Source organism: Anguilla rostrata, chromosome 1 (genome assembly GCF_018555375.3).
Source record: "Anguilla rostrata isolate EN2019 chromosome 1, ASM1855537v3, whole genome shotgun sequence".
Taxonomy (NCBI): Eukaryota; Metazoa; Chordata; class Actinopteri; order Anguilliformes; family Anguillidae; genus Anguilla; species Anguilla rostrata.
In genome coordinates, this window is record NC_057933.1 from 11,863,714 (window position 1) to 11,890,829 (window position 27,116).

Consider the following 27,116-nt stretch of genomic DNA (forward strand, 5'->3'; position numbering starts at 1 on the left):
CTGTACATTTTTACAAGTACAGAAGAATGCAAGATAATTATTATGGTCATTTGAAGTCATTTTTGCAATTCATCATCCATAATGAAAATGAAAGATAAGAAAGTTTTATTTTAATTTTAAGTGCACTCATTAAAAAAAAATGCTGTCATATATTCCTAGACTAGTAATGTATGCTGCATTGCAAATAAGTTAACGTAGGTTCATTGGATTTTAAATAATAAAATGTATAAAATGTTTAAAATGCCCACATAATGCTTGTGCATCCTTTAATTTCAATCCATTATATTTATTGTTATATTTCAAATAATAATTTTATTATATCTGTATGTAAACTGATTCTCATGAAGTGGTTGTACAGTATGCTGATCCCACTCTCTCTCATAAGGGAAAATAAAAGAGTGTTTTCCTCTCTGCATGTTTCATTGTACCAGTGGAGGGCAGAATTTCATTTCAGAAATTAAGGCAACCAAAAGTTCATTAAAATGCAGAGGGAGTGAAACAGCCCTGTTAATGTTGTTGATACGATTGTGCTGTTTTTTTTTTTTAAGGATCCATTTCAAAAATAGGCAATAATTCCAATCAGTGACAGACACCAATATACACTGAGGGGGGTAGCAGCGGGGGAAAGCGTCTACCGTCTAAGGTTAGATCAAACAGCCATAAAGCTCTACTTCGGCATTCTCTTTAAGCTCCACTGAGGGAACATTAAACCCAACAGGAAGTTTTTAAGAACACTTCTATTGCAAATGACAAGAGCAGGGATATGCAATCACCTGATGGAAAACACCCTTAGCCTAGTAAGTACAAAGTTTGGATTTTCTGTTATGCGCTTGTGTTTGTAGTTGAATCTTTACTTCAGATGATCTGTCTTAGAAAAATATTTTACATGTTAAAGTTGTTTTAATATGCTATGGCGTTAAGAAAAAAATAAAATAAAATAAAATAAAATAAAATAAAATAAAGAATGTTCAGAATGATCCCAGTTGTATCCCATGCTGTAACAAGAAGCCGGTCTGTTGATGGGAGCCTGTTTTAGACCTGAGGTTACGACGCTATATTAACCTGAGGGACTGTGAGTTGTCTAGGCCTGATACATTGTGCTGCCCAAAGTGTATGACTTAGATCAGCCAAATTAGCTGACAGGGGAAGGGGAGGATAAAATTGAAATTCCGACTGCAAATTGTTTTCCGCTCACCCCTGTAGTATTTGCCTTTTTAGCATGGTAAACCACATTTTGTGTATTCAATCTGCATCAATGACATCACTGTAAAAGCATGCCATGTCCTCCTCTTATTGGGTAATCTGAAAACAAATAACTGTGAAGACCCAGTTGCATGATAAGAAATAGAATATGCCAATCAAATTAAGAATGCCTGTCAGTTTGGACGAGGTAGAGTGAAACACTATAGGTGGAATTTGTAAGCATCTAAGCCTCATTTTATAGGTCATTGGTCTCATTTGTTTACAATATCTAGGAGTAGAGAATGCTGCTGAAAGAATGCAAATGTTTGTCTGCAAGGATCTCAACATGCTACAGCACAAGTACTAATCTTAATGCCTACTATCAAAAAAAGACTTAAAAAGACATGATGCTGAAAATTATTTGAAAGCCAATAAATAGATTGCTTTGATTAAGGAAATAAATATATCTCACTTACATATTGCTATTGTAAGTGTAGTATAAAATATAAAAGCATATAAAAATAATAAAAATATATATGGATGTATTTCTGTATGGAATCCATAACAATGCTACAAAATCTGGCCAGAATTCTAAGAGATTTTTACAGTTCCTCACAGTTTTAAATTGGTATCTTCATAATTTCGCATTATAATTAAATGTGCAAATATTTTTTCTCAGTATCACAATTTAACATACTGAATCATTGCAAAGTTTTAGGGACTCTGCTATAGGCACAGCTCTTTGACAGAGGTGCAGGACTAACCTGTTGCTAGGAGTGGATAACAAAAGGACAATAAACACATAGTGATTCCTTCTTTTATCAGACTTTTCATGCAGCCCTTGGTCTGTGATTTATGGCACTGGCCACTGCGCATGGTCTCCCACACACTTCATTAATGGTACAAGCAGGTGTTGAACATTACACTGTGAGGGCGGAACTGGGCTAAGATGAATTGAATAACAGCTGGAAAACACCTCCAGAGAGGTTTGAAATGAGCGGTAGAAACATTGTCTCTACAATAGACAGCACTCATTGATGTCCATTGATGTCCAATTCCACCCTTTCCTTGCAAATAATACCACTGACACTGGGAACAAAAATGTCAGGGAAACACAACTTTTGGAATGCTGTTGTAAAGTCAAAGTCAAAGTCAAAGTGTTTTTATTTGTCAAGTGCACAGTATAACACAGGTCATTCTGAGCAAAGAAATTCTTGTGACATGGCAGGCAGCAACTACGTAGAAGCAAAAGCAAAATATCGAAAATATCGAAAATATATCAAAGAAATATCACACATAATAAAAATACACATAATATTAAACAAAGTGTTAAATATTAACAGCAAATAAGTACCAGCCTGTACAGATGGGGGATATGGACAGTGGGAATAGGAGTATTAAATATTTAAATATTAACCATATATAAAGTGCAGGAGTGCTGATGGATTTGTAAGGTCAAGAAACACTTTTTGGAATACTGTTGTAAATCCAGTAAATACACTTTTTGGAATTTTGGAAGGTCAGAAATCACTCTTTGGAAAACTTTCGTAAGATCATAGAAACACAATTTTGGGATTCTGATGTAAGATTAGGGGAAACACTATTTTGGAATGTTGAATGCTGAGAGGGGTTTTATTGTGGTGATTGATTCAATCAACAGATAATGGTATTCACATATAGAAAGACAAATGGGGGACATAAAAAAAGCTTTTTACAAAAACAAATAAGCATCTAAAGAGTTTTCTCATCTTATTAAATCCTTACTCTAAAAAATGTATATTATTCAGTTTTTAGGCCTCAGTTGAACGATTAGGTGTGGAGCCAATTTAATTTCTCTGCTGGAAGGGAGGAAATTAATATGCCGTTTTAAGCAATTAGAACGACTTAAACTTCTCATACACACTCTCTTTTATCTTTTTAAAATCATATTATGCAATCCCTCCATTAAAGTAAAAAAGAGAAACCAGGCAGCATTTTTTTCCACAAAAGAAGACCTCTTAGTGGACCTGATATACAGACAGATCAAAAGCTGCTGCTTAATGAGAAAACGGGGAAAAAACACTGAATGAAAATTTGATTAACTGTCAGTCGTATTTTTATATGAATTCAAAGTTAATTTTTCCCTGTATGTTTGTCCATACTGACACGATATGTCCAAGCTAATCAGAGCATGGCCCAATCATTTCTTTTGGTGTAAAATCTCAAATAAATACCTATTACCTCAGAACCTATTATTGAGGGATTGTTTTGGTATTACCATATCTTTGAGCAAATTTGTGATTTGCATTGTTCCTTTATGAATCAGCCAACCACAGCATGCATTCGTATGACATCAGCACAACTATGTTAATATTTCTTTGTGAATTATAACAGACTCTTTTCGCATGGAAAGATGTCCTCCATGTCTAGAATGATACATGATTTACCTCTGAAAATGTGATGTTCCTTGCAGTTATACAATGACTAATTTGCCATGTGTTGACTTAAACTACGGTGGCTCATTATAAATGTTTCCAGCATACAATATGGTCTGCAGCATAAGGAAGAAGGGAGGTTCTTGTAGTGCCTTACAAAAACACCTGAAAACATGAAAAATTGTAATGACAGGAGATGAGTCTGTGGTTCGAGATAGAACAAGACAGGTAGTAAACAAGGGAGGGTGGCTCAGCAATAGCATATTTTAATGAAAAGTAGGAAAACAATTCTTCAGAATGACAGACAAAGTTAGTTAATGAATTTATCTATGCCAAGCGGCAGACATATGTTCCAAAACACTGATGTCCCTGTTAGATGTCCCTGAAAGACAGAAATGCATTGGGAAGATATGTACAAATCCATATTTAAACGTGTGGATTTGAAATAACCTTTGTTAGATTAGTTTTAATGGCTCAGGTCATTCACAGCGAAGCAAAGTGCAAGGCATGACTTCTCATAGTGAAATAGACAGACAGGTTAACACAAAATAACTATCTGCAGTAACTCCTCCAAACAATGGGACAAAGTACGTCCTCTGCTTTATTTTTCTGAGAAAATACTTCACCTACAACCGCAATATTTGCAACATGCAGGCCTGTTTTTTTTTTGTTTCTCTCTCTCTCTCTCTTTCTCCTCGGATACATACAGAGTGATATATAAAAGAACTACAGCCTGCAGAGGAGCAACTGTAATTGAAATGAATAAAAGGAGAGAAGAAAAATCACTGCTGTATGCACAAACCAAAGTTTGCCATCCTTTCAAAGATGTTCGCATATTCAGCAGGGAGCGGCCCTTTCATAAGTGACACCTAACGCTATCAAAAGGGCTGTGGCACGTTAGCGCGTCTGATAATCAGACGGCGTTATAGGGGGATCTCTCACGGAGGGGAGGAAGAGCGGGAGAGGTCCCCCCGGTGCAGCCATGCTTCCCCATTGTTTATGGGGACTGCTTAATTGGGACAGCACGCTCAGAGCTGCCTGTTGGGACCGCTAAAGTGCCTTTCTCCCGCGCCCGCCGCCTGCGCGTAGCGAGCGAGCGTGTGCCGAGCCGCTCCGTGCCGCTCCGCTCCGCTCCGCGCCCACGTGCGCTGCCCTGTGGCTTGTTTCCCGCTTCCTGCCCGGCCTGCCCCGCGGCGCCCGTGCGCCCGCCCACCGGCTCGCTCTCTCTCTCTCTCCGCGGGTGTAGCGCCCATGCCCACCTGCGCCAGCGTCGAGGCCTATGGGGGGTTTCAGCGCGCCGGATGCCAGGAAGCTTCCATATCCCGCCCCCATCCCCCCCGAACCTCCCCACGCTGCCCTACATACACGAAGCAAGGTGTGAGAGCTAGGTACACCGCATCGGCCTGTTTACCAGCCTCATCCAAGATCAAAGCCCTTTGCTTCCCTCCATCTACGTTGGTATCATGTACCCTACCTTCTACAGAAACCAGATGCCTATCTCAGCTTACGCATATTCCCTGCGCACACATGGTACATGCAGACCTCAAATGAAGCTGATAGTGAAAGAAAGTCAAAAGAATTCCAGTTACAAAGACAAACTGGCATTGTAACTGCACCCTCATTTAAAAAAAAAAAAAAATCATATATAAAGCACTTTAAAAACAATGGTTAAGAGCAAAAGCATTTTAAAAATTCAAATTTTTGCAAGACACAGGACCCATGGACATATAAATATCATGATGTGTTCATCCACAAACATGCAGTATTTTCATGTGTATTATTCAGAAAGAAACAAAGCAGAAGCAAAACTAATTCAGGTGTCAGTCTTCTTTTATTTATTTAATTTTACTTTATTACTTACTATAACGGCATGTTATTTTTTGCACAATTATAGCTATACTAGGTGTAACAAGTGTATTATAGAATTTTGAAGGCAAAACTGGCCTAAGATTAACAGAAAAACTGAGATACAGAAACACGGTTTAAGATAGACAAGCTCTCACTGATGTCCAGTGGATTCCCTTTCTTTTTCTAATAGCAAAAATCGTAAAATGACTTCACAAATATTTTAACTGATATTGGGGAAGAGGTTCAAGAAAATAACTTTTTGGAATGACTAAAGCTTGCAAGTGTTGTGCTTTGTTGTGGTGATTGATTGTGGGTGAGACTGCTAAAAATATATCTTCTCTATGGAATACATGCTGTTATGTTGCATTAAAAAATCTGGGCAACACAGTGAATTAAATTAATAGATAAAACACGAAACAAAACAAATATATTCACAAGACAATTAATTTGGATCTTTCAAAATTGTAGAATGTTTGCTACATTAATTCAGACCATTTATATGTATTAATCAATTTCAGTATCTGCTTATGTTTTTTTCAAATAAATTAATAAACATTCATAGATTTATTTCATAAATCTTAAGTGCCTAATGCAACATAAAGTATTATCTCCTTCAAGAAGTAAGTAATACAATACAGAGGCAAAAGTAAAAAGAGAAATATGTAGTTTGTATCATTTATTGTATGTGAGTGTGTGTGTGCTCTCAAAATACTTCTCAATAGCTTCCAACATAGTTCTGCACATTCAGATTACATTTTTTAAATGAAAATTCCTTGCAGATGTGTGTGTGTGTGCGTGTGTGTGTTTCTATTAAAATTGCAGAGTATAGGTGTAAGAACAATACAATTTATCTAATTAGTGTTTATGTTTAAATGGTCAGAAAAATTGCAATCCAATGTGTACTAAATCCATTTATTATAATATATATCCAAAATCAAGATGACAAACAATTTCAGCATTGTGATCAAACATATGTAGTGGTTTTTGCAATATATACCACTTATTTCAGTAAAACATACTGGAATGTATATGACATGTATATATGTATGTTTATACAGAAGGGGAGTATGCAAACACACAAAGTGTTGCACACTGCATATTTTTAATTCATAAATAAGCAGTGGGGAAAAGTAGAAAGAGTCAAAACAATCCAGAAGTATTCCATCTCTGTGCAAAGGGAAACTGGGAGTCCACTTTGAGGAAACAGTGTTCCAATTAACATTCCGTAAACAAGGGCAACAAAGGAAGGATTTGAATAACAGTGCACTGAACATGTACGTTACCAATTATGCCTGCATATGAAGATCGGAGAGATCTTGCTTTATTTAGCATCAAACTAAGATTTGATGCTTTGTGCAAAGCCCTGCCACCAGCAGAGAGTTCTCTTTATTTTCCTTGATTTGATCACATTCTGTAATCCCAGTTGTTCTAAATAATTTATGGGGTATGGTTTTTACTTAAAATAAATGGCATGTATAAAGTGATTTAATAAAATTATTATTATTATTATTATTATTATTATTATTATTATAGAAGTAGTAGTAGTAATAGTAGTAGTCATAATAGTAGAGTTTATGATTACAAAATTATTGTAAGATAAATTCTCAGATCAAGCTTTTCTGGGGGAAACTTGATCTGTGTTTGCTTCAAATATATATTTTCCAATGAACAACATCAAAACAGTAAATGTAAGTGCTAAGGATGGCCCTTACTTGGTTTCTATTTTATATAATGTTGTATTTGTATTTATATGATTATTAAACATATGAATGAACTATATTGACAGGAAATATTCATATTAGTAGGGTACGAAGCATTATTTTTGATGTTTAGTTTTTAATATTCACTTTTCAAATGAAGATGCTTTTTTCGATGTCCTCGTTGCTTCTCATTTAATGCTTGATTCTATTTATCACACATTTTAATTTATAGAAAAAAACCCCACAAATGACATATAATATATGCATTTATTTATGTAATTATATTGACACATTTATCATAATAAAGTTTATGTCTTTTATACAAATGGTATAGAAAAATAAATACCTTGAGGTATGAATAGAACAAAACGGCAACAGAACTGTTCAGGTAAATTAGACAAATTAATAAAAGTGTTGTAAGCACTGTCATGTCAATCTACCATATGCATATATGGTCATACAGGAATTCTTTTTATACCCAAACTTGTTAATAATAAATCATACATCAATAGAAATGAGGGTCTACATCCAGTGCACATCAATACGGTAGCTTGAGGTTAATGCAGGTGTAACCAAAACAAAAATAGTTACATTTTATATCAATCACTTATTCGGTACATACTGTACTGATGTTCTGTGTTCACACGCATTCTAATAATAACCACATTCACACAACTCCCCCAGCACACACACACTCACAGTCACACACACGTACACACACACGCACGCGCGCGCATGCACACGATGCACATATTCAAGATTTGTCTGAGGCTGCATATCAGCTCATTCACTTTCTGCATTCATACATGTATTAAGGTCCGTAGATGAGCTCTATGCATGCATCGTTAACATTTAATTCAGATCAAAGTATATAAAAGATGTATGTACACTTTTTCCACAATGAAGAAGATTGGAAATGATTAAATGCTCAGTGAGAAATACCTTTCTCACTGCCAATTTAGACTGGTTAAATCAATCAAATAAATCTAATTCAATTTTGGGAGAAAGATTAGTGCTTATTGTTGTATAATGACTGGCATCTGTAATACTTGCCACTGTGAAATCCAGAAATTACTATGTACAGGGTAATAGATTGCTCTCATGTCAAACTCAAAACAAACTCTCAATTGACTTTGTATAGTTGGTTGATTTCAGGACCCGAAATACCTTGCGCTCAAACAACACATCTCACTGAACTTGACAAACACATCTAAAACAACAACAAAACACTTTGCACATTTGATAGGTAATTCTGAAAGAGACTTACAGTGTTTGTAGGGGCTATGCCTGTGAATTGCTACAGGTTTTTCAAGCCATAACACACAAATATCAAATACAGAACCATAACACAAAAAAAGAGCGCACAGTTTAAGTTTGAAGTGATATTTTCTCCCTTTGCTTTCCTGTGTGCAGCCCTGGAGAGAGATGGTACTGCTGTCTGAAAGATGCCGTACAGGAATGGAAGAAAAAAGACCACTTTCTGCACGCCTCTTTATCTTGCCAATCAAATTTCAGCACTTGGTACTGTACTGAGAACAGCTCAGTGGAGTTGGCTGCTGCTGATGGCAACTCATCTTGGCTGAGCAGAGTTTGCTTCATCTTCTAACCCTTGCGTTTTCAAGTGATGACATCATCTCTGAGACATCTGTAAGCCTCGGCTCATCCATTTTGTCAGTACGGGGAGGTCTGTTAGGTATTTCAGTCTCTGTCACAACGGTTCCATATTAGTAATATCAGGCATAAAATAAATGCACCATTAATAGCCCAGTATGTCATGCAAGAGGGCGTGGGGGAAGAAAATAGAGCAGCACATTCAAATCACAAATCACAATTTAACACCTTGCTCATTTTCTATCCTGCATATTGGTGATATAAATGGCGATATTTGTTTCTAACTTGTGCGCTCCTAATCTTGGGATCTAGTCTGAAAAGCATGCACACTCAGCATATAAAGTTTGGAAAATTGAAAATGGAAATTATGAACGTTTTCAGACATCTCAGAAAGTCTCAGGAATTTTTCATTGAGTTTGTGTTTCATTGTTCATTTCTTTGTCAACACGTACAATAGTAGCCATTAAATGTTTCAGTCACTAACTGAAATAAGACCTTTCACCCAAAGTACACTGCCAGACTGTTCACTCTTATTTCATTCAATAAGAAGTATCTCACAGAGACTCTGTATTTCTGGCACATCTGTAAAATACGACTGCCTGACTGTAAAGTGAGCAAACCTGCTCGCATTGAACATTCTTGTGCTTAGATAGGTAACTTTCATCCACAGCTTTGTTACTTCTTCATCTTGGAGGAATCGGCTCATAGAGACACCCACAATCTGACAATTCTCGCTATGTAAACTTAGTCCTGTGGAGAAGATACGTAGTTCCCTCCTCCCACTTCAGGACTGGAGCTCTGTTCACTAAAGTCCTTGTAACTTACTGTTTCTTACCATTGACAGTCAGCCAATATGTCAACGTTTCTCTGTGCCACAGGGGTGTGGTAGACAAGTCCCTTTCAGAAGTCTGTCAAATATCACCACATAGAAATGGCAACAAAAAATGGATATTTGACCATAGCAGGCTTGTCTCAGCATATGCAGCATTGCACTGAGTGCCCTATGTGTCCTTTCACATGGACTCACAGAAGAGGCTAACCACAAGGCACAGGATATTGACAAATGACTTAATCATCTGCATTTCCTGAATGGTTCTAAAATCCAGAACTCCATACTCGCGTAGTTGACCTGCAGATCAAGGTGGCAAGCGGAAAAGATCTACGTGACTTAATTATTGGTGAATTACTGAGGTACGGATGGCATGATCTTCAGTCAGAAAGACTGGTCAACTGGCTAGTGTTTCAATAGGAAAAGCGACTAAAGTGACATCTGCATTTAGATCCATGGGAAAGACATCAGTAAATAAGGTCAGAAATTGTGGTTGAAAGCACACATTTCATATGTAAGAAAAAACAGAAGAGCAATTATTCCTCAGGTGAGTGGAAATGTCAATGCAGGATGTAAGCAGGCTGTGTCAACCAAAACAGTCTGTTGAACAGTCTGGCGTACATCAGGAGAACGGAACAGGCCTGAATGCTCTGTTATGCTGTGGGGGGCATTTTCATGGCATGGTTTGGGTCCACTTGACCCCTTAGAGGTGAGGGTTACTGCAAATCAATACAAAGTTATTCCGAGTGATTACCTTTATCGTATGATGAAACTTTTCTCTCCTGATGGGAGTAGTCTCTTTCAAGATGACAATGCCCGCATCCACAGGGCTGTTCTACTGGCTCGTAGTGACCCAAGGCCTTACTAAGACACTTTATGCTGGTTTGTGCTTTAATATGTCACCCATGTATATATTTAATTAATGAAAAAAGTCATGTAATGGAAAAAAGAAAGACTTGCATGTTCTCCCCTTCCAAAACCTTGGGAACTTCAGCTATAGGCAACCAATTTGACGATGAATTACTGCTAGTTTTTTAGAGTTTATTTTTTGAAAAATAACACTGAGTAATTAGCACAGATGTTTGTGTGTAAGTCTAGATATTTAATTAACCTAATTCACAATGATAAATATAATATAGGAAAAAATACAATGGTTAATTAAGAGTTATCATGTGATCTTGTTACTGGAGTCTATTTTTTCACATCAAGATAATTGTGATGAACAATATTCTACGTTAAAGTATGAGAGGCCAGCAAGCTAAAACATTCTGTGAATTCAGCATGTTGATGCAACTTTTTTTAAGCTAAAATTGACATTAATTTAACTGTATTGTTGGTGACTCTTGCTGTTGGCATGTATCAATAGATGGGAAACCTGGATATAGGTTTAAAAATATAGGAATGCACTCCTAGTGATTCAGTTACTGCAGGTTCTTCTCATGAGCAGAGAGACACAGGCTGGACACCATACTCAGAGGTCCGAGTCTTGACCTTGGCTGTATTAAAAGCTGACTGGGACTTGGATTAAGCAGATGGCTTTATCCTTCCTGGAGTAGGGTAGCGTTGAGCCAGGTTTCCACTGGGTACTGCTGCACCATTCCCTCCCAGAGACACTGCACTCAGGACACTTGAATACTAACAGAGCAGGTTTGTCATTCTGCATTTTTGAAGTGTAAAACATGCAATGCTATAAAGGAAATCTATTGAAATGTATCCATCCGTGGCAGGTATTCCAAGCATTGTGAAAATGAATATGCTCTGGTAATGGGTAGTTACATACTCCTTATTCCTCCCTCCTGCTCTTCATTAATATGTCTATATATCATCATAAAGTACATGTTAATGTTTATTCTGCTTATGACCATTTGTCATCCTCACACATTCTCCTTTGTTTTGAAATGAAGAACAAATAAAGTAATCCTTTAGTGACTTCAGTATGATTTATATTCAGCATTTGATGCTGTAAACAAGGCTTGAGATTAAACACACATCCCACCCTGCCAGTCGAATACATATTCGACTATCAGTCAGACAACCCAACCTTCAATTCCCCTACAATTAAAACTGGGGAGCAAAATGCACGTTAAACCCCATAGCTTCTATTACAGACCCCCAAAATGTATGCAGATGGCATCACTAAACAGGGAATGCAATGGCGGCTTTAACATTCGACTTCACTTCAGTTCACATCAATGAATGGTCCGCACGATTTGAACATATTTCAGACTAATTGGCTGTCCACGCTCAGAGGCCTGTCTGGTTCATGCAGGCAAAGACAAGGTGCCATCCTTCCGCTGAGGGCCTGCTTAGACGCAGTGTCTCTCTGAGGCACCTTGTCACATTGGCTTAAAGAACAATCTAGCTGAGACCGAGACTCATTGTTAGACACTCAATTTCATTTAGAAATGGGTTAAATGGCAAATCATGGGTTCACTTCACAGATGTCACGTCATCTCTGTGCTTTTGGTATACAGCAAAACAGTCTGAGTAAGCCATTATTAAATTGCTGTATACAACCAGTAGAATTGATGTGGTGTGGTTGTGCACCCCACTTTACCAGAGAAACATAATTACAGGCTCGGCCTATATTTTTTGCAACATTTGAAATTGAATTTCTTAAAGGTGATGGGAAATAAGAAAAGAGATGACCAGCCTTGTCCTTTTTGGCACATAGACTATGTAAGCCAAAACTGTTGTCTGGAATCTGATGAGCACTGTAGTGAATGTAAAATGTAAGATATGGGTAATTCAAAAATAAGAAATAAACCTAGCTCAGTACTTGCATAAGGCTGAGAAAAAGAAAAAAAAAGTTGGCTACAAAAGCTTGTAAAGACGAGAGTAGATCTTATTTATATCTGTGCTGGATCTCTTTCAAGGAACTGACAGATTGAAATATTTTGTGGGTGGATGAATTACGCAGGGAATGTCATGAGTGTCAATAGCACTTGCCCACAGTCTCTCCATGTATCACAAGAGGAGATAAAATGCAAAGATTTCCAGTGGCTAAAATTCGACTGCTTAATGATTTAATGTTATGAGCAAAAAAAAAAAAATCTGTTGATACCCAGCATAGACTTCACTTAGATTTAAATGGTTGCATTTCAGACCTTGGTAGCTATAATTTAAGGTTACCAGCTATGATGGGAGGAGTCATATTCTTAATGAAAGGAAATATTTAAAATTTAGTGAAAAATATTGACACATTTTCTTACAAACACCAAACAAAATTGAATCTGAAACTGAATTACTAAAGAATTGGAGCAAATTGACTGCTGTGAAAACCCATCTCATTAAATTTCTATTTTAATGCTAAACATCAATTCAATTTCCTGAATTGGTTTGCTGTTTAAATCATTCAGCACAACCACTCACCATCAGAAAGCAATGTGACTTAAGTGTTATAGGTGAAATCCTTGATTTAGTCATTTCTGCCCCTTGACCATTGATGGTCGAATTCTGTGCATCCACTATGTGGATTTTACTGACTTTACCAAAATAATATTATTAAATCAAGTGTAACAGCATATGTTAATAGTAGTGGCATAAGAAAATCAATCTTATTAATTGTATTGTGTGCAGCTTTCATTATGAATCAAGACAAATCTTTTCCCACAATGGCATGGGTAACCTAAAATCATATTTATACCGGGTCATATTTATGTAGGATATTACAGTCAGAGAATTTTGCTTTATAGATACAGCCATCTCTTGTTTTGGTTTCCCCATGCAGACTCAGATTAACTTCAAAGGTTTTAGCCCTCTGACATGTTGGATTGATCTGGCATAGCTTGTGATAACACGCTATCTTAATTACATCTTTACATGATTTAACCACGGCTGGCCAGTCTCTCTGGGCCTTCTTGGTTTTTACCGGCCCTTATGTGACAAGGTCGCAGTTTATTCTTCCCCACAACAATATTTCCCATGAATATTAACCTGGGACACATTTTGATTTACCATTTTGAAGTGTTGTGATTTGTTTGGCCCTGAAGGCAGCTTTTAAATGCCAGTTCAAGATCGGATTTGATTATTCAACATCAGGAGCTGAATGGTCAATAGCAACACTGTTTTTATATGCTGACTTCTGGTTTTTGTGCATATAAATTGTATCAGCTCCAATTTTAGAATCATATAATTTGAACCAGAAAAAAAGTAGATCTTCCCTGCATTTTTTTGCTTATACAGGTTTGACTGTATTTGTGGTAAGCGGGCAAGCGAGTTCCTTCATCACTAATACCAAGTTTGCTGACTTAACTTGGTGAACATGACACAATTAAAACATTGCTAGCATGGAAATACAACAGAAATTAAACAAACAATTGTGTGATGAAGAAATTAAGAAACCATATGTATAAACTTTGAAATTCATAATTTTATCATTATCTGTGATTATTCGGTTGTTGCTAATGAACGAGAAGTTCACATACTGAATCCACCATATGCATTGTCACTGATTGTTAGCCTGCTTGCTATCTTTTATACTCCATGGATAATAGTATTTTAAATAACTTTCTCTATTCTTAGAAAGGTAAGTACATCATTCATTGTGGAAAACAAACAAAAAAATAAAAATAATACCCAAATGCTTTCATGTGCTAAAAATATGTTATACCCTTTTGACCCTGTGCTTCAATACATAACAATTATGATTTTATTCGAAATTGTTGTGCTCTGTAGTGAGGAGCATTTTAGAATGAAGTATATATGTTGGTTCCAAGCAGAAACAAAGAGGCTGAGAGAACATTTAATTGAAATGGTGGATGGATGTTTTGAACAGCATGTAGTGTCCCTGTAGATTAAAACTAAAAAGTTGCTGACAGCCTGATGGCTAAGCAACTCTCCTGGAAATATCAATTAAATTCAAATCTTTATGACTGGTTATGATAGGCCTTGGGATATTTCCCAGACATTTGATAGATGTATGTGACCAAGTTGTCATATTTTACAGAACAACATTTCAAAAGGGTGGTAAGCTATAACTGTAAAGACAGAGGCATATATTAAATCAGTACAACCAAAGCATTATAAGGACCAATTCAATTCAATCAAACATATAATCACTATAAGGCACTGGTGCTGTAACACAATAATGTGAATTTCTCATGTAATCTCATGGACAGCTACAGCAATGGAAGCTGGATCTGTGAACAGCTACAGCAAAGAGGTTGTTGAGATGCCACCTCTTTGAGCTTGAGGAGCTGTTTGGATCAGAGCTCTATAAAATATGTGTTGTGCAGCTAACATTTAGCCATTCTTTACAAGAAATAGAGACCGAGTTGCAGCTTACGTAATTATGTTTTGTTATGCATTCAACCAGAGCAGTCATAGATATGTAGTCAATTTAAATTGAACAACTGTACATACTACATAATCCAGATACAGTATAGGTTGTACCCTAACTATGATTATAAGTTCTTTGTAAAGATTTTTTGATGTATGCATGGTGATGTCAGGAATTATTTATTTGTTGGATCTGTCCCAGAACTGAATCAAAATTGCATACCAATCTTGAAAAAAGTGCTATTTAAATTCACAGCAATGCTCACACATTGATTTTTCTTGCTTTTATTGAATCCAAGGAACACTTTAGTGTATTTTACCATGAGATTAATCTACAGATTGAATGGCATTTCCCCTAAAGATGACTTGTTGGATTTGGTTGAATCCAGCAGTAAGTTTATATATGTATGATATATGCTAAGTGCTCACGATCACACCCTGGCCCTGGATTACGTTGAAATCACACACAGTATGGAGTTAATAATTAGTTTGGAGCTTAGAATCTATAAGAATTAATAGCCTCAGCATTTTATTGGTTTCAATTGGTTTCAATGACTGTAGTTTTCATTACATCCAGTGGAAGAATTAAACATAAAAGAGGTTATTTGTAGCACTGAAAACTCTCGCTGGCCCTTAATGAATTGAAAACACTGCAGGAGCTCTCTCACACATCGTGTCCTCGCCTCAATGTCTGTGTGCAGTTTACACCAAGGCACATAGGCTAGAACCAGTTTTTATATTTAAACTTCCAAAGTGAATGAATGATTTCACTTTTTATCAGTCATAGTTGGTCTTGGCTCAAATTTGCTTCCTCAAACACAGGCGATAAGACTGGATATACTAGGATTTGTTGTTTAACAACAAAATGTTTACCTGTGAATATCTTTATTTTTATGAAAAGCAGAAATATACAGCTAAGCTATTAAGATGTAGATGTGATTCAGAGGCATTGGCAGCATCTACTGAAAGATTTATAAATGCTAGTAACTAAGGAAATTCATCAGGAAAGGTTAAAGAAGTGGAAAACCATACTGAATCTAAATTAATTTTAAAAATTAAAAAAATAAAATGGAGCTAGGAAAATACAGTTTGTGTTGCAGATTTTATTGTGTGAGAGAGTTGTTTTTCAGACTGTGAAAATCATCACTAGAAGAATGATAGAAGTTAATAATGAGACCAGGGTGTTTAATGTCAATCATGTCTTCAGACAGAAAGTTGTGGCATACAGTTGAAAAAGTCATGGGTTTGCTTTTTGCTTGGAGTGTAGTTACCTTAACCAAAATATGAAATTACCATGCTGGGCAATTTGCAGATTTGCAAAAGAAAAAAAAGAAAAACATTTGAGCAAATTTTAATATTTGCTACTTTTGCAAGATAAATTTACTTTTATCATCATGGCCTGCTCAACTTCGGACTTTTTTTTCACTTGCGCTCGAGCTACCAGGCACAAAGAGGTTCTTCTTCCTTGTATTAATGCTTCCTGGTGAGGCATGGCTGTTTTAAAAGAAAAAGGAAATGTTTCCTCCTTACCAGAGAAAGTGTAGAGTAAGAAAAAAAGGAAAAAACTAATTCACAATTATTCTGGTGAAAAAAGCGCAAGATGCACAATTAAAATCTTATTCCGGAGGTAGGAAAATGAATTTAATGAATGTTTGTCTCCGCAACAACAGATGGTCTTCTTATAGAAAGCACAAAGATTTATTTTCTATTTGAAGGTCTTCTGATCAAATGCCAGCGGTTATCAATTAGAGTGCAGGTAAGCTGCATACAGCATGAAACACTGTGTATCTCCTGCTGATGCAACTCACCTCTTCCCCAGTAATGAGGCACCTCTTAACCAGGTTAAAATGGAATGGAAATTCAAATTCATGCATAATATTTCTAATGTAATGGCTGTATTGTGGATACTTGCAGTTTAGTTTTGGAAGTGGTGTATCACAGGTGTATCTTTTTTGTTTTTTTTTGTTTGTTTTCTTTAGCACCAATGGTAAAAGCAGCAATACAGCAATTCTAGTTATGTATTTTTTTATTAGTTAGAATCAGTCCTATCCACTATAGAACTAATGCAAAATATAACATATCACATATAATGTATACCCACAAAGCCAGTTCATTCACATATGACAGAAGCTCTTTTTCAACCAAATATTGTTAGCACAAAGGACATGAGGTCTCACAAGCAAATAAACTGCAAAGGAGTCGATGTGAAAAAGTTATTAAAACCCTGCACTTTGTGTTTTTTTTTTTTTTGCATCCACTTGTTGGTTTATTGCTTTCAAATACCATAAACTGGTTCACCTGTGGCTGTAGGTGAGTGACCAGCTGGGCTATAAAATAAATTCATTTATTCATGAGTATGATTAGGTTCAGACTATGCCATATTTTAATTTTGGATCATGGTTATCTTGACTTTCACACACAGACCTTTCAATAAACTTATGAGGATTAAAAACTTCTGCTTGGATTTGGACTATGGCCTAGAAGCTGCAAATCTAAAACAACAAACAATAAAAAACAAATGAAAAGATATGAACTTAGAGTGAAAAAATGCACAAAGAAAGGACATTTTTTCCTTCTGTAAAAGAACAACCCCCCCCCCCCCCCGAAAAGTCTTTGAGTGATTGGGTGCAACAGATCCCTACTGGTAGACTGCCCACTGACAGAATACATTTATTTTGCACAGTTAGCAATAAGCATACATAAAAAGCTACAATAGAATGCATGTTTACAGACCACATCAGTCTACAAGAAGACAATAACCAGATCATCTGTCCTAAAAACTGGGGGGAAATCCTCAGTGAATGGAAGGAAATTGAGCAGCAAGCAGACATCATCTGAGATCTGAGGGGTGCATTTTGAGTGCAAACATCAAACATTAAAATAATTTGGGTAAGAAATTGCGGAGGTGGTCAAATCAGTGTATGGCATGTCTGTGGACGCAGACAAGTCTACAGATGGCATAAACAATAATGTTTTGCACTGTTTATTTGTTACGCAATGCAAATCAGTTGTACCTGATTTAAAAGTTAGTCTTGCCACCACTGTGTACCTTGATCCTGAAAATGGGTCACGGACAGCATCAAACAGTGCCTATTAAACTTTAAGGTTGAACAACAACGTAATTGCATTTGCCTACTTTTGGACAAGTTTCACTTAAGCACCAAGAAAGACCACAATATCCAACCAAAATAAAAGTTAATAATGCAGATTACATCTTGCATTTAATCTGTTTTAGTCTTTCATTGTTAAACCTACACCACAGCAAACATTTTTTTGTTGCTATGATTGGTGTTTTTTAAAAGGTTGTGTGCTTGTAATATAATTGCATTTTCTATATGTAGACCACCTCCCATTGCTTAGAAAGATGAAAATAAAAGAAATTAAAAAAATACTGCTCGACAAAATAAAAATGTCTGCTGCATGTCTGCCATTCTATGCACTGAAAGCAGCATGAACACTGCTGTCAATCATTGTCTGTGCTTAATTACGTTAGTGATGTGGATTACTGGGGAAGGCCAATTTTATTTGACAAATAAACTGCCAAGAAGTTTCTATTGACCTCTAGCTGAGGGATGACTGAATTGCGGGCAAAAAAACTGCCCTAGATAAATTTGTGCCCTGAGTTCTAGGGTATGTTTGGACAGATAACACATTTGCCTTGGACCACCTGTGTACTGCGCATGTCCCTTAAAACAACGTGCCGGTTCAGAGGTCTATTCAGTGGTCACTAAGCAGTGAAGAAGGATGAATGACGTCCCCTCAAAAGGTGAGAAGAACATGTCTTCTATCCCCTTGGATGTTATGCCCATGTGCTTATCCTTACTAATAAGTCCATCTATCCGTCCATCGATTATCTATTATCCATCCATTAGCTTATTCCTGGTCAGGGTCATGGGAGGTGCTGGATCCCAGCATGCATTGGACGAGAGACAGGAATACACTCTGGACAGATGGCCAGTCCATTGCAGGGTATACTTATAGGTCTCCCTTCAAATTTTCAAATGGTGACAAACTGGAATTATCAAGTCTCTTAACCTATCCAAAAATAAATGATGAGAAAGATTACATTGTATGTCTGTCATATTCCTTATTGCTATGCCCATAGTATTTTGATAAGTTCATATGCTGGGAAGTGACATTTAAGATAATGGGTAACACAAATAAGAATAACTCCCTGTGGAAAATGACCATCTAAAGCCAACGGTTGAATCAAAGACAAAAACAATATGTATATGCCAGCATTTTAACTGCATGCATCGCTGTGTTAATACATTGGGTATTGTAAAAGAAATGGCAAATCAGATCAGACACAATTAAAAGGACAGGTTATTTAAAGTACAGATTTTTCAGTTTGGCTGATTATTTTCTAGATCTAACTCTGGCTTGCAATAGAAAAATAGTGGATACATCTGTTTAGCATTTTTTTCCCTTTGTATACGGGTAAACGCCTACATATTTGACAGCTCAAATAACACCTCAAAATTGTTGTTACTAATTTTTACTCAACAGTGAATATAAAGTTACACAAATAGCAGAGGGACAAGAGTCAATGGCTGTGTGATATCATGTGCATTTCAAGACTTTGTTAGTAATGGCAAGGATTTGCAGCGGTTAAAAGAAGATGGTGAGAAGCTCTTAATTGCTTTGAAAAGAGATTCTATCCTTTTAACTTACAAACACCCCTCCATTATTACAAAGAGGACCATTTTTAATTGAAATAGGTGAATTAAAAAAAGTTTTTTTCATTTATTTAGTTCTCTAAATGCATTCTTAATCATAAAAATTAAGCAACTAAGAATAATTAAAAAATTGAAATTTTTGCACTTTCGGGAACGGCTAGTTCCACGCGTCATTCTGCTTCAAAGAAAAAAGATAAATGACGATGCCATTAAAAGTGAACTAATTAAGGAAGGCTTCTTTTAAGAACTCATTAACTGCAACCTCATTTACATAATGATGCATATTAATTAAGTTTTAATGAATCTGAATTTCCACCAAGCCGCTTTTCTTTGGCTGTGGAACAAATTGAACAAATTATTTAAAAGTGTTCTTGAATCTACTTTTCACACCAAAGGGGAGTGAATGCAATCATTTGTAGAAAATCATATATATATATATATATATATATATATATATATATATATAATGCTGGCCCATCTGTTAATTATTTTTTAAATGTAATCATTTATCCTTTGTTTGCAAAACCTAGGACATTCATTCTAACCAAATTATGAGGTATAGGATTCAAGGGTAAATACTGCAGTACCTATAAAGTCTAGCAGAAGCAATTGATTAAATAAGTATAAGTCGGTTGTGTAAGTATTCTCGTTAGAAGTTAAAAATGGCTGAACATTTTCTCCCCCTTGACTCAGTTGATGTGCTCTAAGGTTCTGATGAGATCTTTGAGGCATCTGCACAGTGTGGCGGCCATCTTGTCAAATCCGGTAAAATGCAAAGAATCTCTCTGTGGGATATATGCTGTAAATATTGCTTACTGTAAGTCATTTTAATTCAGTCTTATTAAAAGGATGAATTTTCCTCTTCTTGATTTTGTTTTCAGAGCTGTCGGCTATGAGTGAAATTCTACACTGTATTATTAAACATGTCTAAATTGTACATTGCAGGGTGTGTATGATGTGTGTTGTATGTTGACATACTAAATTATAGCCATTAATTAATAATTCTGACACATACAGCAAGTTAATTAATTTACCTTGATATTTGATTAATACATTTAATTTTTATGTAATTAGGTTGTTTCATCAGTATTGAGATAGAAGGCCGTCATCAATTTGACATGTCCAGAGACAGGTTTAGTAGTAGGATAATATTTCAACTGATTCGAGACAATTGTCTCTGTCTATGAACATTTAATCTATTTATTATTATTATTATTATTATTATTATTATTATTATACTATTTATCAAATAAGGACATAACGCAAGATGTCTTCTGGAACTAAATTGATGTATGTTAAGGATGGAAGAAAGTTTCTTGATTATTAAAAATTATGGGTAAATCACTTTTTGGAGTTGGACTGAATTTGTCATTTATATTGTGAATCAGTCATGGCAGGTTAATGAACCACATTTCAATCAGAAAGCACCTTTAAAGTTGCCAGCAGCTGCTTTTTTTCTTTTTTGATGTGTATTCCAGTATACCCATTTTACGTTGCACACACACACACACACACACACACACACACAGACGCATGGCTCACAGATAAAATTGGGAATAAACAGAACCCAGGGAGATGACAGTGCACAAAGTAAGGGGTATTTCCGTCCTTCAAAAAAGGTATTCGCAAGAGATAGCACTGTGTGGAAATGGTATTAACTAAGTAGAGTGCAGGTGCTACACTCCCAAGTCTTTACCATTGATCTGAAGATAAATCTCCAATGTTAACCTCACACAGCACACAAATGACTGTTCCCCCTGAGTCTGCTTAACACCAGACTTTAAAAAAAGAATTATATATATATATATATATATATATATATATATATATATATATATATATATATTGAATGATTTGTTTATTGATGTATTTTTGCGCTTTAAATAATCACCTTTATGTGGTGGTGGGTTTTTGACAGTGAACGCCTTCCTCTGGGGGGTCAGGAGTCAGGGATTCAGATGAGACAAGCTGGCGGTGCAGTGTAAGTGAAAATGGAAAGCAGATGTTAGTTAATTAGGGGAAATGTGACTGACAAGACTTGAGCGGCAAGGTACACGAGCTACCCGGCACAAAGCAGCTGTTGTTACCGACTTCATTGTCAGTCTCGTACACAAGTCACAACATCCCCACGGAGCGTGCTGCAAACGCTGACAATTATCAAAATAAAATTAAGCTTGATTGAATCGCACTGCTTCCTACAGAATTTTGCATTCCCTCGGTTTTTCCTTATATTCTCGTTTTTTGCGTTTGCACCATACGTAATTTTCCGCTTAGCCCAAGAGCAAATTCAGTACATATTGCAACCCGGTTTTCTCTGCATATTCACTTCAGGGAAAAATAAATTAATAAAGAAAATATGCCGTAGTTCAAATAAAAGATGCACTCTGTTCACAATATTACATGCACACAAAAGATTCTAATGATATCACATGTATTGGTTAGATATTTGTTCAGATGGTGGAACATTTAAAATTTTGGGTGTCTTCTTTGTAACAAACCAATACTTTGCATTTGAAGATGAAGAGTTTTACATTAGGCCATCTATCGGTCATGGTCATTATCTAGGATTCACCACATCATGTCTGCAGTGTGGTATAAAGCATTTTAGTTTTACAAATGTTTTTTATTTTTATTTTTTAATTACGGTGAAAAGGAGATGTGTCTTTTCGATTCCCAGTTCCCAACCTGCTTCCAGTGTGCAATGATGCATATTGTGAAAAATAAACTGTTTGTTTGCTGAAAAATCGCCAAAACGGGTTTGACGTCCCTATTAGGGTCTTACGAGGTTTATGTTGCAAACTGTTGTAATAATCTTTTTTAAAAGAGAGTTACCAGATCCATAAATACATTTGAATGGCTTATGCCCTATTCGCACAGGACTAGTATTACCTGGGGACCTCTAGTAATTTGTAATAATTGCGTTGGTCATCTGTGATCTTAATCCCGTGCGAATCTGCCATGTCCGTAATTTGTAAAGTAAAAATTCCACCGCAAATTACCTACAATATTTCGCCAAACACAGAGGTCATGTGATAATATTAGTCCCGTGCGAATCGGCATCTCGGTGATTTGGGGTCGTATTTTACTGTTACGCAGAGCAGAGCCTTGACATTTTCAATCATATCCTGGGGGATAATGTCAGTAAATTCATAGACATATATACATAGACGCTGCATTGGCCTTTGGATCGTATGCCAACACCGCCGCCATATTGGACCAGGCAAGACTGGCCTGAAAACAAATACAAGTAAACGGGGGAGCTGCGGTTTTTCTGGAAAAAAAGCACTATAACATTGACATTTCTCAACCGATTTCAATGAGTTGTTTCATATTCAAGGGTTTATTATCTACGTGGAGTACAAAAAAAAGTTTTATCTCCAGTTACTTAGAATCTCGATAGTTAGGCTATAATCGCTGCTAGACGCTCAAGAGAGGAGTGTGTATCAAAGTTAGGTTTACATGAACTGAATTACTTACGTGGTGGAAAAAAAATCATTGTCATAAGGAATTGCCACAGTTCATTTTAACCTGGCAAGCTGGCTAGAAAGTAATAAATACATTGCTAGCTAACTTGAGTAGGATTGTAAGCATCAAATAACCTTGATTGTAAGGCTAGCTTTGCTTGTTATCTACCTTCACACTCCTCTCTTGAGCGTCTAGCAGAGATTATAGTCTAACTATCGAGATTCTAAGTAACTGGAGATAAAACCTTTTTGTACTCCACGTAGATCATAAACCCTTGAATATAAAAACAACTAATTGAAAGGGGTTGAGAAATGTAAACGTTATAGTGCTTTTCATCCAGAAAAACAGCAGCTCCCCCATTTACTTTTATTTGTTTTCAGGCCAGTCTTGCCTGGTCCAATATGATGGCGGCATTGACGTATCGCAGCAACGGGTCGAAGCAGTCAATGCGGCGTGAGTAAATTCGAGTAAAATACAGACTTCGCTTATCCCGTGCGGATGCGCCACACGAAACGCAGACATGAGGTCCCCAGGTAATACTAGTCCCGTGCGAATAGGGCTTTATATGCTGATACCAGCCCAATATCAGCTGGTATTAGAGCTTTATTTTTCCCACATACTAATGTTATCTTAAAATCACAGAGCTAATCAAAGCGAAATGCAACGCGGCATAACGTCAAGTACAATGCAGAATGGTGGAAGCTGTCCTTTTGAGGAAATATTACACTCTGCTGCCCCCTAATGTCAGAACCCCGCATCCATTTTCTTCTGGCCGGCAGAACTGCCGCCGCAGAGGCAAACGCGTCATCTGAAACCAGTGACCACTGTATCTACAAATTCTTTGTGAGTAACTGCCTTCAAAGGTTTTGCTATACTTGTTCAGCTCGGCTGACATGTTCTTTTATGTTGTTAATCAGCTATGGATTCACAACATGTCTTCTGTTCTGTTTCAAAACTGATTGATTCAAGCTGAGTGATTAGGTTACATTTTCCAAGAACATATTTTTCAGTTGTGTTTTATTTCTGGTTTTAAGTGCATGGCTTAGATTGATGGTCAGTGTTGTTAACATAAGTGTCAGTTGTACCATATTTAATCTGTCATAAAGTAAATATGTTTCCTCCAGAGTAAAAATGTACACTTTGGTGGACTGCTACTGAAAATAAGTAATCTTGCAAATGAATCAGGTGAGTCATTTTCACATTTTCTGCAGCTGTCAGAAAGTACATGGCCATGAGACTCAAACAGTATTTTAACTAAATTATAATAATTTTAGACAAAAAGGGAAACATTGCGTGTCATTAATAACAAACATATTTTTGATTGCTGCAAATTGACAGCATTAGTATGCAGAGGCCAGTAAGTTTTTCATCCTCTGCTATCACTATAACACATTGTTGTGGGAACATTGTGGGAGCATTCCTCAAGTCATAAAATAGTGAAAGAAAGAACACTGGCAGATGGGCTGTTTCGCTGATAGTCAAGACAATAAGATAAACCCCAGTTCAATCTGTCCAAAGTGTAGCCTCCTAAATTCCCACAGTTGTTTGCTTGCTTTTCTACTCATTTCTTACACAGCATTACGTTCCAAATAAAAAATCAAAAAAAAAAAAAAGAAAGAAATTCTAATAATGACCGAACCCAATTTATACCATGACAAAGTTCAGTTCAAATAGCTGCTTACCTCATTTGTTTTGTGATAGATTCTAGCATTAGCCTTTGGTACAATCTTGTCATTATTCACAGGTTATACATTCTGACACCCTAGACGATGTTTTGTGTAAGAGTCTAGTGTTAGTCTTTGGAACAATCTTGCCATTATTCACAGGTTATACATTCTGACACCCTAGACGAAGACAAAATTATAATGGGAAAGACATATTTTACACCTCTGATAAATGGCAGACCCAGTCCACTCTTTATTGACTCCCAGAATTTTAATAAACAGAGCACTGAGAGATTAAATTCTGAATCATTTTGTCACAATCATATTCAGACTGAAACTCAAGATCCCTGTTTACTGTAAGCAGACTTGCATAAGTGTGGCACACTGCTATGAAAGATAAGGAGTAATAGTTGTGAAGTTTAATGTAACCAACACTGTATGCCAAGTCCATTACATGCACTGTCTTAATATGCATCATTGATTAATACTTATCAAACGTGTATGCATATGTACTAAACTCTACTCACATTATATTGAGATGTCGCTTGAGTATTCCAAACACCAGGCATACACATTAGCCAAACCCATGATAGACATTAGCCAATGCTGTTTATTTATATTTGCATTAAAAAACATGGACATGGGAACTAAGGATGCTGGAGATATGACTTGACCCCTGTCTAGCAAAGCCACTGATTCTGGGGCATCCGAGAGAACAGAGAAAGTAACTTCCCAAAACAAAAGAACATCCAATCTGAGTATAATTCGTAAGTCATTGTTTGTTTCAATGGTGACATCTGTTGCTCTGAAATTATCAATGTATCTTGCCCTCTAAGAGGAAACTAACATGGGAAGACATGTAAAATAATAATTTTGTTTAGATACTTCTCATGTGTGTTCTGTTGACGTTGACTGTATTTGCCTGTGTAATAATTTCACTGAATTGGATATTGTATATCGTACTGACAATTCCTTTCCAGCATTAAATCAACATTTTTGTGCATATGAGGTGTGGCTTTCAAGGGGGGGGGGGGGGGGAGGTGCGTTGAATTGGTTATTCCCTGGCGAGAAAGCACCTATCGGACCAGTATTGGTGCCAGCTGTTGGTCCGTCAGCATTTTTCAAGTTGGCACTGCCATGGTCTGCTCATGGCTGGGCATTCACCAGCTATTAGCATTCTTTTAACAGCTGACTCTCATCTCAGCTGTCTTGCCTCAAGTGTCCAATAGTGGTCCGCTGTAGTGCCAGTTTTCAAAAGGCTGGTGAGCCAACAGCTGTGCTGATGCTGGCATAATAGAGGGGACCGTGTGTTTTGCTAGCTGGGCAGTTTCACCTGTTTCACCTGATGCCAATGATAGGGAGGCCTAATACCATGCTATATGTTTAGCTTATCTTATTTATTATGATGGTTTCCAATTGAGCTGGAATATGTAAAAGAGAGGAAAATAAATATTGGTCAATGCTAATAATCAGCCACAGGCATAAAAGTTCACTCACAAAGAAAGCTGGGTACACAGTTCAGTCAGGACCTCTTGGAATGTCCAATCCCCTCCTGACAACTATGTCCCATACAATTTGTCCAGTATGAGAAATAAGAAAAGATGGACAATACCTCTGGTCATTATGCAGTCACTTATTGCATACAATGATTGCTTGAAGTCTGTGACCCATAAACATGACCAGGTACTGAGTATCTTCTCTGGTGATGCTCTGCCAGGCCTGCACTGTAGCCATCTTGAGCTCTCTCAGGACTGTATACTTATCAGCTGAGAAGGGCCAAAATTATTTAGTGAAAATATAATTTTGTCAAAAACATTAAGAAGAAAATGAGAATGCATGTGGTCTATAAGTGATATGTAATTGTTGTTTGAAGTGGCAACGCTTTGCTGGTAATACTGTAGGTGCAAAAATGGTTTAATGGCTTCATCTTCCAAAGCTTTTTGCTTCTGGAAATATATTAACATATGTTTGTGAATGTTAGCTAATCTTGATTTTAAAGTTTAAGTTCATGGGTTTCTCGATTCGTACACATGAGTAAAATCAGTTTTCAGATGGGAGATTCAGTAGTCCAGGGTTTAAAATACAGAGGACATCACAACAATACAATATAACGCCACAATACAGATGACATCACAACAAAAGTCATGAAGTAGGTAATTTAATCTGGTGGTTGATTTATTTATTTAGCCACGTTCATGATAACCTTTGAATGAGCAGTCAGTATTTTGTGATGCGGTGAAGAAGACATAAGAAAACAAACATATGCACTCTACAAAGGTCTTAGAATATGGCGCAAAGTCAAAATGTCATATTAGGATATAAGGAATGAAAACCATAAGCATATCTCTCTATCTCTGAAACTGTATTATAGATCAACACATGATCAACACATGCATGTGTTATTGGTCGCATTCCAAACTTTCTCACAATATGCATGACATGTA

General features: G+C 36.5%; 1 long non-coding RNA gene across 2 annotated transcripts in view; it reads left to right on the plus strand.

The window, feature by feature from the left end:
- The first annotated feature begins 434 nt into the window (after positions 1-434).
- Positions 435-27,116, plus strand: part of LOC135248046 (uncharacterized) — a 49,057-nt gene continuing 22,375 nt past the window's right edge. For both annotated transcript variants that reach the window (XR_010328358.1, XR_010328359.1), the window contains exon 1: positions 435-797. This is a non-coding gene — a long non-coding RNA (uncharacterized LOC135248046). The remainder of the gene's footprint in view (positions 798-27,116) is intronic.